This window comes from Equus quagga, chromosome 20 (assembly GCF_021613505.1).
Source record: "Equus quagga isolate Etosha38 chromosome 20, UCLA_HA_Equagga_1.0, whole genome shotgun sequence".
Taxonomy (NCBI): Eukaryota; Metazoa; Chordata; class Mammalia; order Perissodactyla; family Equidae; genus Equus; species Equus quagga.
The window spans coordinates 23,942,127-23,958,809 of record NC_060286.1 but is presented as its reverse complement, the minus strand read 5'-3'; the positions used below and the strand labels follow the sequence as shown (position 1 = coordinate 23,958,809).

Below are 16,683 nucleotides of genomic sequence, written 5' to 3'. Positions count from 1 at the left end.
AGTATTTATAAAGTTCACTGGATAGGTTTATATAAGCAATATGAGTCTTATTTTAAAATGTCAATATTTACAATATTCCAGAAATTTCATCCTTTGCAACTACCTAAACTCATGATGAAAACATTTAGACAAATTAAAAGTGGATGTGTATGGTAAGGGGAGATAAGGGAGATACATAGTTTAAAAATTATTTAGGGAGTATCTACTCAAAATTTTGAAAACCGTTGACTTAGAGCAAATGTGTAATTATGCAGTTGCCATTTGTCAGTGTTTAATCAGCTCCTCAATTCAATTTCCTTAGAGCAATCTAAGCTCCCTTGTTTTCAATGTATACTTAACAGAGATAACATAATTTATAGGATCAATCCTAACCTGTAGCTATGTAGAGAAAAACATACATAAATTTGCCTATGTTGGGAAAAATTACAAAACATTAGAAAACCGTCAGAAATATTTTTATTTTTAAAAAACTGCTAGAGCCTTTAACACATCTCTAAAGGATTCATTCAGCAAATATTAGTGGTCACAGATTTGAACTATGCACACGGGTTGATCTTCAAGATCTCGGTGTCCAAGAGTCTAAGAGTATGCCAGCATGTCTCTGGAAATTACTAACTAACACTGTATGCTCTCACTTCGCATGTCTGCTGTCAGATTAGACAATGGCTGTTGGAGTTTTTGTTTGTAATCTTCTTTCCCTCCCACCCTGGATCTGGCACTAATTGTCCTTCACTCTACTACAGGTCCAGTCCACTCTACAGATACAGAACTTGTTGAAGAAGGACCACTATTCTATGTCAGGACACCAGATTCTGCTCTAGGGCCGCTAGGAGTATGTGGACGCAATAGAGTTAATGTACTTACTGAGGTGACCCGGTTAAGCTCAGGAAATAACTGACTTGAGTATGTAAAATCTGGCCAAATAACTGTTAATTATTTGCAATGCCTCTTCTAAGTATTTGTAAGAATCCTGAAGCGAAGTAAAACTTGCCTTTATCGCCTTAGAAGGCCAGAACTTGCTGTTTCAAAACCAAAGATCAAGCTAGGTTCATTTTTGGTTTTGCCAAGGCTATGAGCCTCTCATTGAAGTTGCCTGAAAGGTTCAGTCAAATTGGCTTTACACCAAATAAAACGCAGTGTGCTCTGTACGGTTTTGACCCAGAATCAGGTGAATCTCAGCAGTTTTGGCTGAGCTACATTGTAAAATTTTGGATTTGTTCGAACTTGACACTTCCTGGGAACCCATTCAAACTGAAACCGGAAAAAGGGTTTGCACAAACCCTGTCCTAGCCCGTTCTGCCAAGTTTCCCACTGCTCTAATGTTAGTCTACCTTCTGTATATTCGCATCGAGGGCAAACGGAAATATCCTCATGAATCTCTCATGAGGGATCTTGGTTGAAACAATCTAGACATTCTCCTTTCGCCACCTTGTCCCAAAATACAGAGACTGTATTCTGTGTTACTCACTATTAAAATATGTATGTTTTCCAATAATGGGGTCATCTTCAAAGGGTTAAATTTCTAAACACGACCGTGCTTATGGTCAAATGAAGAAAATGCTAGTAAAATAAGTAGGCTGTTTATTCAAAGTTGCAACCTTGTGGCTGAAGGTGATGACCAACTTAAAAATGTAAAACTTCCTTCAGCCTGCAAAAATGATTTCTTACAGGCCTCAAATTTTTCATAAACACGGTGACATAGGGAAAGTATCATTGAGAAATTTTGTAGTGAGTGCAGCTTCACCAGCAGATGAATTTAGTATTATTGAGTTGCTCAGTGTTTGGAGGTCAGACTGACAGCTTCATATTTGATGCTGATAGGTAGTCATACAGTCTAACTGCCTTGCTGGATAATGTGTTTTATGGTCCTGTTCTAAACACTATCAATAGCATAGTACCCTCCCTGGATAAAAAGCTCTTGCTTTATATTGTGAAGATAATATGAGTGTATATTAGAAAACACAAGGGAAGTATCTTTCTGAAAAATGTAATACATGTAAGAAATGTTTTCCCTTCCCTTTAAGAGAGCACGTCTGTGTAAAATTTCAGAGTAATGGTGTATTACATCTTTTTTCAAAGATCCTAACTTAACTATAAAACAAAATACTAGACACTCTTAATGTCTAGTTGGAGTGAGTAGTGTATGTTACACACATTTTTGAAGTAGCTTTTAAATAAAATCTGATTTGGAGTATTTTCATTTTGTGCATCTAATTTTAACCAATTACATACAAGTTTCAAGTGAAAATTACTATATGCCTAGTTTAAAATGATAGTGATATGGTAAAATTGGTAAAATTGTATTTTATTAGGAATCTGAAAAGCTAGATTCTGGTCATGTTTCCACGATAGCCAGGCACATGACCCAGGGCAAGTTGTTTAACCTCTCTACATTTCAATTTTCTTATTTTTTTAATGATAGGGCTGAACTAGGTGATTTTTAAAAGGTCCTCTTTATCATAGGCTCTTTATGGGGGAATTAAAAATCTGATCTTCACAAAATGTCCACCTTGCTGGTAGTTACTGTCAAACAATTTACCCTGATTTAATTATATAATATTATATAACAGATACTTGTTGAATCCCGACCATGTCTCAGTAGTGTCCTAGGGTGTGTAGCAAATGAGATCCCTGCCGCCATGGCTCTCACATTTTAGATAGTGTTACAATAGGAAGGAGTCTTAGAGATCCTTGTCAAAACCCTCACTCTGTAGCTGAGAAGTCTGGAGACCAGAGGAGTTTAGGAGTTGCCAAGTGTGGCAAAACTAGGGCTAGAAGTCAAGTGTCCTGATTAGTGACAGAATGTTCTTTCCATTCCACATACTCAACTTGTGACTGGTGAGAGTAATGAAGACATGACTAAGGAACGCTTTACAAGTATCTAGTGAATGATACAAAGTGAAGAGGAAGAAAGTTAACAGCCAGAGCTCTTATTTACCTTGAGCAGGGCAAGAAGTAGACTCATAAATAGGACACTGACATTCTTAGACCATATTTAGAGTTGTCAGAATATGCCCTCAACTTATTGGTAAGTGGAGTTTCATAAAAAAACTTTGATCTAGTTTTCTACCTTTTGAATGTTGAAGAAAAGAGCTGACGTGCCCCCTAGGTTGCATTGCTAGTTCTGTCTTGAGCTTGCTCAGTGATATTAAACACCTCAGTTGATCTTTTATTTTATGCATCTGCATAGCAGCTCTAATTCCACTTACACAAGTGTTTATAAAGTTTGTTTAGGACGTGTAATAAACTTTGATCTCAGATGAAAGGCTGGAGAGCGTATAAATTGTCACTATTAGCACTATTAATATAAATATCCAAAGTGGTCTTATGTTAATTATTTAACATCAGTGAAAGATTTCAACCTATCATTGCCCCCAATTACATTATACTTGAATATCAAACAGTAAAGGCCAAACCATCAAAATAGCCCTTCCCTCATTATTCTCTTTAGGCTCAGTTCTTAGTTATTTTGCATAGCTGGTGTTCCATAAATGATTTTATGGTGCCTCTTCAATGTTTTTCTATACTAACATCTCACTCTCTACCTATATCCACAGCAAAGGTCAATGGAACACATCCTTGATTGGTTTGTTTCATTGTCACCAGACATTAACCAGAGAGTATAAAACGCATTAAATATAGATTCACTGACTTAGAACACTTGGACCCCTTTATATCTTTTCAGAGAACTTCCTATTTTCATCTTTATTCCTATCATTTCTAACTCAGAACTTGTTTTGCTCTATAACACCTCAAAGCTCCTCATTAGACATCAATTTTTTTCTTGAAGAAGAGTGTGTTTGTTCCTAGACATGTAGGAGTTGAGTGAGAGGGTGAGGCAAAAGCCAGGTGATCCCCAGATTTCTTAGAGAATGATTAGCATTTGGTGGACTGGGAGTTAGAAGAGCTGGTCGTGAGTCCTGGCTCTTTCGCACTGGCAACTCCCTTAACTTCTCTGAGCCTAATTTCTGTTATCTATCAAATGGGCCTCATACTTGTCCTGCTTGTCTCACAGGTTTGCTGAGAAGATCAAATGAGATAGGGAGTGGGAAAATTCTTTTCTAATTTTTAAAAGCATTCCTCCTTTGTGTGTGTTTCACCAGTCACAAGAGGAGTATATGGACTGGAAAGTTTTGGCTCATTAATCTGGACATTTGAATTTTGGTCCTACTTCTGTTACACTGCTTATTTGTCTTACTCTGTATTATGTAAAGTTAACCCCCAAAATTCTGTTCAATTGTTTCAAATTTAGGCTCTGAGAAATTTAGATTTACAGTTCTTGTTTAATAATGCTAATAGTTTTAATTCAACACACTCCCAGCCTCCAGATTCAGTTGACCTGGAGAAGGACCCACTAATTTTTTTTTTTTTTTTTAAAGATTGGCCCCGAGCTAACGTCTGTTGCCAATCTTCCTCTTTTTTTTTCTTCTTCTTCTTCTTCCCAAAGCCCCCAGTATACAGTTGTATATTCTAGCTGTAGGTCCTTCTGGTTCTGCTGTTTGGGATGCCGCTTCAGCATGGCTTGATGAGCAGTGCTAGATCCACACCCAGGATCCAAACCGGGGAAACCCTGGACCACTGAAGCAGAGCATGCAAACTTGACCACTGGGCTACAAGGCCGGCCCCAGGACCCACTATTTTTTAAAGCTCTTCCAGATGATTCTAATGTGCAGTCATGGTTGAGAATCACTGATTTGGGCCATCTTCAGTGTCTACTTTAAGAAGGTACTTTACAGTCCATTCCCTAGAGCCTAGTGTGACTGCCTTCCTAGCTATTGGATTTAGTCCCATTCATTTCCACTGAATTAATTTCATGCCTTTTCTACTGATACCATCATTCTGTCCCCAGTATTTCTTCTTTCTAAGCTACCAAAAAAGCAGTTGTAAGATTCTTTCTCAAATGTTATTTTCCTAGAATCTAGGGTGCTTAATTTTAGCATCTTCCTAAAATTTAAAGTTATCAGACCTAACTTGGAGGGCAAATTTGCCTAGTCATTAATTGATCAAATGACTCATTCTCTGATTTTAACAAATTGGCTAATTTACTAAAACAATATCTTTGGAAACTATATGAACAGTTAAAAAACAAATAAGTTGTTTTATAAATCAGTAAATTGGGCAAATTGGCTATTTAGTCAAGTTGCTGTCAGTATATTGACTAAGATTCTGTAAACTACCTGCCTCCTTCATCTCTCTTTTCTTGTTTCTCCTTTCTACTTTAGGGTTAATACTAGCTATAGCATCACGATCAGTGCCTTTCATTCATTTCTCCATTCAACATGTGCCAACCGACTACTCCATGCAGACGACTGAGTGTGAAGTGTAGTTCCTCTTGCAAGGATAACACAAGTATCTCATGAACTATCAGATTGCATATCAGACCCTGCAAAAGGGGTTTAGGAAGGCTCACAGAGTGGGGAAATTTGGCACTATACAGCAATTTGTAGCATTCTTATCTTCAAAACCAGGAGAATATGTAACATGTTTAAATTCTCACTAAAATGTCTAATAAAGTTATTTTTACTATTTCTTTATTCTTCTCTAAATTATTTATCAAATAACTAAAATGTTTTTTAAAAATCTGCCCAATGGACCTGAATAGTAAATAGTGTGACTAATTTTCCTGCTATATTAAAGATTAAGCGAAAGTGTGTTGTGTTCCAGTATCTGGAGCAAACTGCCATTCTGTATGACCATCTTTTTGTTTCTTTTGTTGTTTGTTTGTTTTACAAATGAATCTTCTGTGGTTCCCACAGTGTGCATGCAAATTGCAACTGACTTTAAGTGACATTACAGTAAATTTGATAGGCCCAGTTTTCACTGTCAGTAGGCATCCCATTTGCATCTCTAGAAACTTCCTTTAAAGCACTGGATTCCTTCTGAGAGAGAGAGTAGGTATATTTAAAGTAGTACTCTGCATGACTTTGTGATATGTACCTATGTCTGCACCTTCTTAGAAATAATATAGAGCAAAGCTCTCACCTTTGGCCTCCAACTAAAGTTGGGTGTTGGGGAGCAAAGGAAAGGGAAAGCAGTATAAAATACTTCAGATTTGGTCTTTCTAAGTGGTACTTCTTATGGGTGTCCTGTACTAGAATATCCTGAGAAAATGTAGGGAGGAAGAGTCCTCAAAAAAAAAAGTGGAATACCTTTCTCACATAATTTGATCTTATTGTTGCAACTTCATTTTTCATTTAGAGTGTATCCCAGAACTCCTGACACACCCATATTCACTTGGCAGCATATGGGATCATCCCCAAATCAAATGTAGATTATATGACCTTTCACATTAGCAAATTTCTAAAATATCATTGCACATATATAGCTACTGGATGACTAAGAAGCAATTGTAGCACCAAATTCCATAAATATTGATTGAGTAGCTATTATGTGTTAACACCATAGATTCAAAGAATAGTCAATAAGGCATAGTCCCTATACTTAAAATTTCCCAATTTAATGGGGAAAAAGGCAGTTAATTAAAGATTACAATATAATATACATATTTCTCTCTATTGGCCTAATAACTTATTTTCACACAGAAACTGAAAGAATACACTTGAACTAAATCTGGTCAGCTTTAGCAGAGTGAAGTCTGATGTAGTGATATTATAGTTTAATTTTCACATAGTAAGTGCTTAGTAAATGCTTGTTGGATAAGGAAAGACTGGATGTCCAATCCAGTTTCTGTATAATAAGTGCTGTGAAATCCTGCCTAATTTACAGAGTATTGCATGTTTTCATAACATACTTTAAATATCCAAAGTCATGTGGTTTTGGCTACTTTTTTTTTTTAATGTGTCTAGTAAAGCCTGCAGAACTTGTCCATTTTAGTTGCGTATGTTAAAGTGCAGTGGGGGAAGGAGGCGAAGTCCAAAATTTCAAATTGTTTTGGCAAGACCAACTCCTTTTCATACTAACCGCCAGGCCACAAAGCTTCATTGTTGTCTAGTTGAAGGAATCCATGGCTTTCATTTGGAAAAAGGGAAAAAAAAAAAAAACTTTCTGGCAATTGAAGTTTCAGGAAAACAATTGGTTGTGTCACATAAATGTCACATAAATTTGCTCACCAAATAGTATCGTCGGCTGTATTATACCCACTGGCTTTCATGGTCCACCTTTCTCAGCCAATGGCTGAAAATTCTGAGTGACTTTATTTAAAAATATATACTTTTGCTCACATATAATCCATCTCTTCCCTCTTGCCCTTCTGTTCAGCCATTCAGGCCATTTCTTCACAGAGCATCTCAAACATACTTAGAGTTCATCTCTGACATTAGTTGTTGAGGTGAGCTATCTGCCAAAATGTATTGCTATAACTTAGACCTAAGTATAACCTGGCAGTTGGGATTCCTTAAGAGATAGTTCAGTTGAATTTTCTATGGTTTAAAAATATTCTAGGGGGCCAGCCCTGTGGCAAGGTGGTTAAGTTTGGCTCATTTCGCTTCAGCAGCCGGGGTTCACGGGTTTGGATCTCGGGCGCGGACCTATAGCACTCGTCAGCCATGCTGTGGTGACAACCCACATATAAAGTGAAGGAAGATTGGCACAGATGTTAGCTCAGGGCTAATCTTCCGTGGCAAAAAAAAAAAATTCTAGACAGTCTTTGCTTCTGTCTGCTTTGGCAGCAGTCAGCCTGAGGAATGGTTTGTACAAGATCCAAAAGAGTGTTTCTAAGTGTTCAAAAAAGGATTAATTATGAAAGGATACTTTAAAAGTATAGGCAGAGTCCATCTCAGATATTTTTGAATTAAGTCTCAAAGCCATGATGATAAAAATAAAATACCTTGCCTGATTTCTATTTAGATCTCATCTGCCTGTCACCAGAAACTCATCCATATAGGGGGATTAACTGTTCACATGTTCTTTCAACATCCAAGTGCTGTGTGTGGAGTAATGGAAAATGATTAATTTGTTTTGTCATTCTCTTTGAGAACACAGGACATCTCTTAAAAAGAAAATAACCCTTTATTTTGAGAACAGAGAAGATTAATTATGTTCACCTCACCAAGGTCCTTTGAAGTAAATTAGACTGGACCCTACCTCAGCCAGAACAATTATCGTTCCTTATCGGTATTCCATATCAGGACCCTCTGTTCCATGTTAAATATGGAGGAGGCAAGTGTGATTGCTTACTTTAGCGTGTCTTGATGCGTTGGGGCGAGGGCTTTGCCGTATTCAGGGAAATCATTAGCATTTCTCGGTATCTACCCTGTGCGTGTGTCCCTGTCATAACCAGCATGGCTAAGCCCCTGTCAGCTTGTCCACAGGAAGCAGCTTGTCCTTCACATCACATGTTTCCTGCTTCATCTTCTTAGACCCACAAATGTTTTTATTCTCTTCGTCTCTTTAACTCTATCTAGAGCATATAACTCAACTTTACTATCCCTCATCTTTCTTCCAGTTTTGTTTTTTGTATTTCTTTGATTTTGAGTCTGTTTAGAAATATTCTCTGTCCCTCAAAAACAGTTCATTTTTGAAATCACCTTTAAAAAATAATTTCTGCTGTATTTTTCTTTCCACAACATTTCTAAGTTCTACATTTGTCTTTATTGATCTTTGTGTTGAGAAGATTTTTCTCATAAAACTAAAAGCTGTTGTGTGTGATACCAAGTACTGAGCACTGGAAATATAGGGAAAATTACAGTCTTGCCTTTAAGGAGTTCGCTGTCTTCTGAAAGGGACAAGTAAACACGCAGTTAGGAAATGATCAGACACGTGATAGGAGGCATGCGTGCATAGGAAGGAAGCGTGGAGGATGGGCACCTCACCCAGACTTAAAGGGAGACATTCACAGAACGATAGCTCGCGTTATCATTGTAACAAAAGCTAGTGTTTTTTGGAGTGCTTCCTAGTGCCCCACCCTGCTCTAAGTACTTTGCGTGTGTTAATGTATTTGATCCTTACAATAATTCTACACTCGGTATTATTATTATTCCTATATAGAGATAAGGAAACTGAGTCCCAGTGCAGAGGGATCCAGGAACTCCCCTAGGGACACATAACCAGTAGGTAACTAAACCAGGATTTCTACTCAGGCTGACTGGCTCAAAAGCTTGTGCTTTTAATGACCACATTAGAGGAGGTGTGACCAAGCCAAGTCTTGCAGGAGAATCAGAGAGCTAACTTAAGCAGTGTGTAGAGAACGTGGAAGACAGATGGACCTTCATGTGCAAAGTCATGATGGCACAGAAGCTTTGAGGAGGGAAGCTAAAGTACCAAATAACGCTTGTGGGGATAGAACCAGACGCTAATTAGCAGTATTTAAGATGAGAGGAGAACTGTAAAAAAGAAATTTTTTTTTTGTTTGACCAGTTATAAAGTGGAAAAAAAAATGAAAAGCAAGTTTTTTGCCTGCTTTTAGAAGTATCCATTTTAAAAATACAAAATCACAAATATTTGGAGTTGGTCATTTGATGGAGTGAACATCCAAGAAGACAAAAATGTCTTTCTTTCTGTCTTTCTTATGCAGTCATTACCTTTGCTTTCTGCCATAGAAGAGTGAAGGTTTTCCCATCCCACTGGTATCCATGGGTAAATAAGAACCCCTAGAATCTGATATAAGGTTTTCTCCTTGTTTTACTTTCTCTTTCTAAAACCTTTTTCTTTTCTTTCATATTCTTTAATATGAAAATCAGATCCCAACCTCCTAGGGGAAGAAGTCAAAGCTACGGTAGACTATAACTAGGGCCAAAATGGCTCTTAGAGATTTTTAGATCCTACTTGTCCATTTTCCTGATTTGGAAACTGAGAGTCCACGGATTAATTGATTTTCCCAGTTTCATCTAACTGGTTGTGGCAAAGCTGAGATATAACCTTTTGTCTCCTGATTTCTAATCTGTGATCTTTCCCACTATTATCCTGCTGGCTGTCCTCAACAGAAGGCTACCACAAATAAAAATATTCTCTAATTTAATCTAAATAAACTATTGGAGAAGCATTTTGTGGACATTTAAGACATTTTTAGAACTTTACAGTGAGAATATGTGTTCTTGGGATGTCAGAGTATTCTGGGTAAATCAAGAGCTTTTGGTGTGGCATCCTTGTCCTTCTGAGCATTCAGTACATTCTCCCAGGGAATTTCTCATAGAGCTCCACTCACATGGAACCTCTGACGTGGGTCTCGGAGTTTCTGCTGCTCAGCAAGTCCCCAGCCTGGGAGTGAGATGCCTGTCTCACCTTCTCCCAGTACTCCCAAACTCCATGAGTTCTTCTCTTGCTTGGGAATGAGGGGCTAGCAGTCTGCAGACAACTTTGGGTGTAAATGAGAGCATGTCACCCCTCTGCTCATCACCCTCAAAAAACCTCCTATCTCATTCAGAATGAAATGCAAGAACTTTACTGTGCCCTAACAGGCTCTCTAAGATCTTGCCTAAGCCATCTCATCTTTGGCCTCATCTTGTCCTGCTCCCGGTCAGCTCACTCTAGAACAGTGTCTGATATAGAGTAGTCATTCAGTAAATGTTTGCAGATTGAATAAATGAATGACAGTATTTCCTTCATTGAGAAAGACTCATTCGTTCATTCAAGAAGCAGTAACTGAGTATCTCTACTATGGAGGCACTGGGTGGAATGTTGGGGATACAGTGGTGAAGGAAGACAGACATTCCCTCCCCTCATAATGCTTATTTTCCAATGTCAACATGAACATTAATCAAATAATCACACAAATTAATGTAACCCTAGTATTCTGGTAAGTGTTACAAAGGAAAGCTAATGATGCAACAGAGAGTTTGTTTGAGGGAATCACTGAAGAGAGGGGAGCCTTCCCTGAGGAAGTGATGAAAGGTAGTAGAAATTAACCAGTTCACTCAACATTTGTGCATTTCATTAGCTGTAAATTTTACATTTAAAAAATAAATATTGAGGTGGAGTTGATATACATGCTAAACTTTTTAGGGGAAAGTGTACTACAGGTATGCAACTTACTTTATAATGCTTCCAAAAAGTAAGTTGGATTAATGAATAGACATAAGGATGGATAGATGGATTAATACGTGACAAAGCAAATATAAGAAAATGCTAATAATAGAATTTAGGTGGTGGGCATATGGGTGATCTCTGTAAATTTCTTTCAGATGTCCTATATGCTTGAAAATGCTCATAATGTTGAGGGGAAAAGTTTTAACCAGATAAAGAGACTGGAGGAAATATTTTCCACCAAGGGCACAGTATGTACAAAAGTAATTTAGGTGCCATTACGCTTCTACTACTTTTATATTTTGGATGATGTTTGTAGAACAGTAAATGTATTTCTAAATATTGGGTATAGTTATAATTGTTTGCCTTGTTTCTGCTTTGTCTTCTGTTGACTAATTTTTATTAGCTGTAATTTTAGATTGCCACTAGCCTCCTCTTCTGCATTTGAAAGTCCCCAGAGTTGACAGTACCTCCCAGAATCAGGGTTTTTTTAATACTTGCTATTTGGAAAGTACTTGACAATTTGCTGTGTACTTTCACATTCGCTCTCTTACTTGATAATTACAGCTGCCCTGGGGGTGTGTGATAATAAAGGTCATCATTCTTTATCCATATTGTACAAATGAAAGACTGAGGCTCAGAAGGGCAGGGAAAAGTGATATTCCCCAAATCGCACAAGACAAGTAAGTAATTACTGGGGCTGCGCATATGCATGAATTAGGTATGCTGACTTCCAATTCAGCATACCTTCCACCTCACCACTCTTCTTCATGGGCCAGTTAGAAACACGTGTCTGGGACTGGTAAATCCAGAAGCATAGTTTCTTTACTTGCCACCTTAGCAGAAATTACTAAACTTGGTCTCTTCCAGGAAGCCCTTGCTTATACTGTTTGCTCATTATTAACATACAATCACATTTTTTTTGGCAAATGTTCTTAAATTCTTTATGAGTACATTTTATTTTCAATTTTAGGAAATAAAATGATTTCACAGAAACTAGATTGTGAATCTCAAGACCCTCCTCCTTGTAGACCAGTTGTAAGGATCTAATTCTTGTTAAGCATACAGAGAACACTAAACTAGTCCTTATTGGTCTTCTTGTGCTGTTTTTCCTTGATATCAGGGAGTGGCAAGAAAAATATTTAAAGAGGGCATCTCAAGGGGAAGAGATATGTTTCTTTATTCCCTCTGTCTTCCTTTCTCCTTCAACTCATTCTTGGTCTTATTGAAAAAAAATCCTCAAATTAAGCTAATAATAAGATCATAGGTTGGCTATAATTTCTAATTTGCTTATATCTAAAAATAAGAAAGCAATAATCTGGAATGGCAGATTCTGTAGGTTTCATATACTTCTTCACTTGAATGAGAGTTGGAACATACTTAGAAAGCCTTCCTTGTCCAAGTTTTCCAATGAAGATATGCTACCTATTCTCAAATTTTATAAATTTGTGATTTTTAAAGGAGATCTACCACTTTTGACTAGAATGATGTTATATGAAGACAAATAGAATTTGTTGTTGACGAAAATTTTTCTGGAATTCAGCTCAAATGTTGTCACTGATGTCATATTGCTATGTTAACTGGTGTTATTTAACAAGCCCGTGTACCCTCTTACCCCAAGACACGCGTAAACACTGCTAAGTGAGTGTCTGATTTTGAGACCTCTCTTAAAGTACACAATCTAGAAGTAGAGGGCTCTTGATATTCCAAGAAATCCACACAACTTTGAGCACTGGGGCTCTTTGAAGGATACGCATCAACAAAATGACTTTGCCAGTCCATTCTCTGCTACTGTTCAGTTTGTTTCCAGTGGGTGTCTTATACAGTTTGGATGAAAAGAGGGCCCTATGAAGCCGATACAGCTGTGCTGGATTGTGTCACCACAAATGAAAAGGCAGACAGTCTATCCTTTTTATGATCTCACCTTTCCTTGCCTTGAAACTTATTTACTCAGGTCCTTTTACCATCTTTCAACCATTTGTCAAGAAAGTTTTGCAGTGGATCTCTTTCCAAATGAAATAGAATTGCATTTTTGAACCCAAATAAACTGCTTCAGAACCTTGTTTATTTAACATCCGTGTACTGCCAAAAATGCACACACTTATTTTTAAAATAAAAATATAGACAGCATCTCCTTTAATTTATTTATCGTCTAAACTTCAAAACATGAATTCAATAGCAGTAGAAGAAAATGGTAGTGGTTAGATGTTAATAAGAAAATAAACACATGCATTTTTACAAAGAGAAGTGTATTTACTAAAATACACCTATGGTTAAATCTGTTTCTGAAGCTGTCTTTACAGGAGACAGGAATCTAAGAATTGCAGTGAAGCTCTTTTCTAATTTCTAATTGCTGTCACTTATGTTGTCATATTGTATTACTCAGTTTCCCTGTAGTCTGAAACAAAGGGACAACTAAGGAAAAATAACTGTGAACCGGTACAAACTGCCCAGCTCTGTGGCAGTTTGGTGTGTGTTGAAGATTTTGGAATAGTAAAATTGCCAGATTATTCTTTGCCCTTTTCAGCAGATATCTAAACACACCTGTAGGATTTCTGAGTTTCACTGTTGTTTCTACCACTCGATCTTGCCATTAGTCTAGAGAAAAATACATGAAACAGCAAACTTTTGCTTCTGAGTTTTTAATAAAGAGGCCAAGAGTTAGTGGGTTCATTAGAGCACGATAACTCGGTCTTTATTCAGCCGAGATTTATTGAAGCACCTCTTGTGGCCAGATAGTGTGCTATGCTAATGCTAAGTGTTACAGAAAAAGAAAAGGGGTTGATAGTGAGTACCACAGAATTCAATCTCATCCTTAACTTCTTCTAATCAACAGAAAGAATATCCCGACCCCTTTTGTGTGTGTATATGCTTGGATGCATGGTCTTGAGCACAGACTCTTCAGCACTGGCAAGATGAAGTCCTTCCTGGGTTCATCTTAAAACTTCTCTTCCAGAAATAAGCCCATCAAGGACATATCTCCAAAATTCTAGCTGTTAAGAGTTGGTAGCTAGAGAGGGATTGGGAATTCACATAAAGCACTCAGTGTTACAGCTTCTAGTTGCTATCCTTTTTAACTGCTGATTTGACCATAAAAATATTGACTTGTTGGATTCACATCCCAGTTTTGCCAACACGTGACTGTGAGGTTTTACACTTTGGTCCTCAGTTGCCTCATCTGTATAATGGGAATACCAGTAGTATCTACATCATACAGTGGTGTGAGGATTAAGAAGTATATTCAAAATTGAATTATATTTTTGTGCTCAGTCTTTCATTGTGCTTCTAAACAGGATTAGGAGTAACTGATCATTTCTTTGCCACTGCTCCTAGGCTAATGGAAGTCTAGCTCCTTAAACCTCTGAGATAAGCCAAGTATTATACACAGTGTATTGGTCCTTTGTGAAATGGAGTCTTAATTGTGAATTTTTCTTTGTTTTCAAATTTGATGTGAAATTTACTGTCTTGTAACACTTTCAAAGGAGAAACAGTCTTTAAACCCCTTTGGGAATGTCTGATTTAGTTCTAGAAAACTGCTTTAAGAAAATTAAAGAGAGGTTAAGCACCTGTCATTTGCTGGTGCCATTATTGAATGAACTTGAGAAATTGTTCCCTTAATTCTAACAATGGGGACTTGTCTGTGCCCTTTTAAACATTAGACTATATAAGGCAGAAATAATTAACCAACTTAAAAATAAAAAAGCTTCCCTAACTCGGCATGCAGTATTTTGCCCTAGGAACTAACATGCTATAGGTCCTCATGGCATCTCTAAAACCCAACAAGTTCCTTAGGTAGACTATTCATCTGCTAATCATTCTTGTCTCTCTAGCACTGTTAGCTTTTGGTGAAAAGTGAGCTTGAAATGACATGTAATGTGACAAGATTCTTATCACCGAACCCCAGCCAATCTGACATTTGAAAAAACAAAACAAAGAGTTTGAACGTGAATATGCATACTCTTAAGTCTGTATGCCAACGTGCTGGTTTTAAGCATACTGAGAGAGTGAAGGACAGTCAGAAAATAAATGTACTCCCCAAAATATCACTTAAGCATGAAATTATGAGACCTGAGATGCCTGCAGGCCTGACTCATTGTCTTCATGACTTCACATCTTATTGTTGCAGATGCCCTAGAAATCTCAGCAGCAGTATGTGTAATTTCCTTAAAATAAATGCAGTTCACTTTTTTCTTTGTATAATTCTTACATCTTTCGCATATGCATGTTTCTCCTAAAGTAAGTTAAAAGTTCCTGAAGAACAGGAATTGTGCCATCTATGTCTTGTGGATCTTTCTATGATATCTAGATGTACATTTGATGTTAACTGATTGACTGGACTATCAGGATGAAGAGACAGTCATGGTACCAAAAAGTATTTCTGATATTGAGGAAGATATTTAGAAACAACACATAAGTAGAATATATAATAAGCCACAATCAACTAGCTGATGAGAAAGTAGAAAGATGTTAATGGAGATATGGGGAGTGGGGGGATGGAGTAGAGAAATGACTGCACTTGGGAAAGAAGGAGCCAAGGAATTTTTTAAGGTTCACTCAAAAAGACATAGCCATTTGAATATGCACCCCAAAACATAATCAAATAGTCAAAATAAACCAGTATGTGAAACATGCAAGAAAAAACTTTTTCGTGGAGTCACTTAGTTGATTGAAAATTTTAAGCCTAAATATTTGCATAATATGCTGGATGTTACTGTAGGGAAAGAGATCACTTGTTTATTTTAAAAACAAAATGAATTTAACACTTAGCCCACGTTCAGAGTGTCACGTTTGAATGAGAAAAATTATGGGATAAAAGGAAAAAGGTTTAGGTGCTGGCTTGATGGCAGAGTGGTTGGGTTCATGCGCTCAGCTTCAGCATCCTGGGGTTCACAGGTTTGGATCATGGGAGCGGACCTGCACACCGCTCATCAGGCCATGCTGTGGTGGCATCCCACATACAAAATAGAGGAAGATTGGCACAGATGTTAGCTCAGAGACAATCTTCCTCAAGCAAAAAGAGGAAGATTGGCAACAGATGTTAGCTCAGGGTCAATCTTCCTCACCAAAAAAGAAAAAAGTGAAAGTTTTATAACTACAAGTCTATTTGGAACCATTGTTCATAAAGAAGATTTTATTCAATGCATAAAGTTTTGCTTTAAAATCACCATGGCATTGATTTGTATTTTATTGTCCAAGGGCCAATATGATTCTTGAAGAAATCTATAATTTTGCTATTTAAATAAATATAGCATATATGGTGGCTAAAATTACTTGTTCTCACAAACATACATGTTATGGCATGTATTAAGAAACGTCATTTTAATGAATCTTTCCTACAAATGAAAAAATTAAATGAAGCCATTTGAAATGCATGGCAGAAAAGACAATCATAAAATATTAAACAGAAGGAACAAAATACTAAGTTCTTTAAATGGAACTAGAAAAGGAAGATTTTGTGAATGCGAAGAAATAGCACGTATGTCTTCCAGTTTCAAAATGGCGAAGTAAGAGTGTTTATGCTCTACTCTCAAAAGTCACGTTAGAAAAATAAGAATATGAAGAAACAAACACTGATTTGCATGTTGACAACTGGAAGACATCTATGACTCCAAGTCAAAGAATAAAAGAAAAATGGTAAAATGACTCGGAACACAGAAGGTGAAACCCAAGCGCCTGTCAGAGGATGGCGATGGAAAGCAGCATCATTCACTGTAGATTTTCAGAAAGGCTTTTGAATTGGAGGTACCAATTACCGCAGAAGGA

The 16,683-nt window shown here is 37.2% G+C and overlaps 1 protein-coding gene across 4 annotated transcripts in view; it reads left to right on the top strand.

Moving 5' to 3' along the window:
- CEP128 (centrosomal protein 128) overlaps positions 1-16,683 on the top strand; it is a 376,345-nt gene that overhangs the window by 334,095 nt on the left and 25,567 nt on the right. The window lies entirely within an intron of this gene.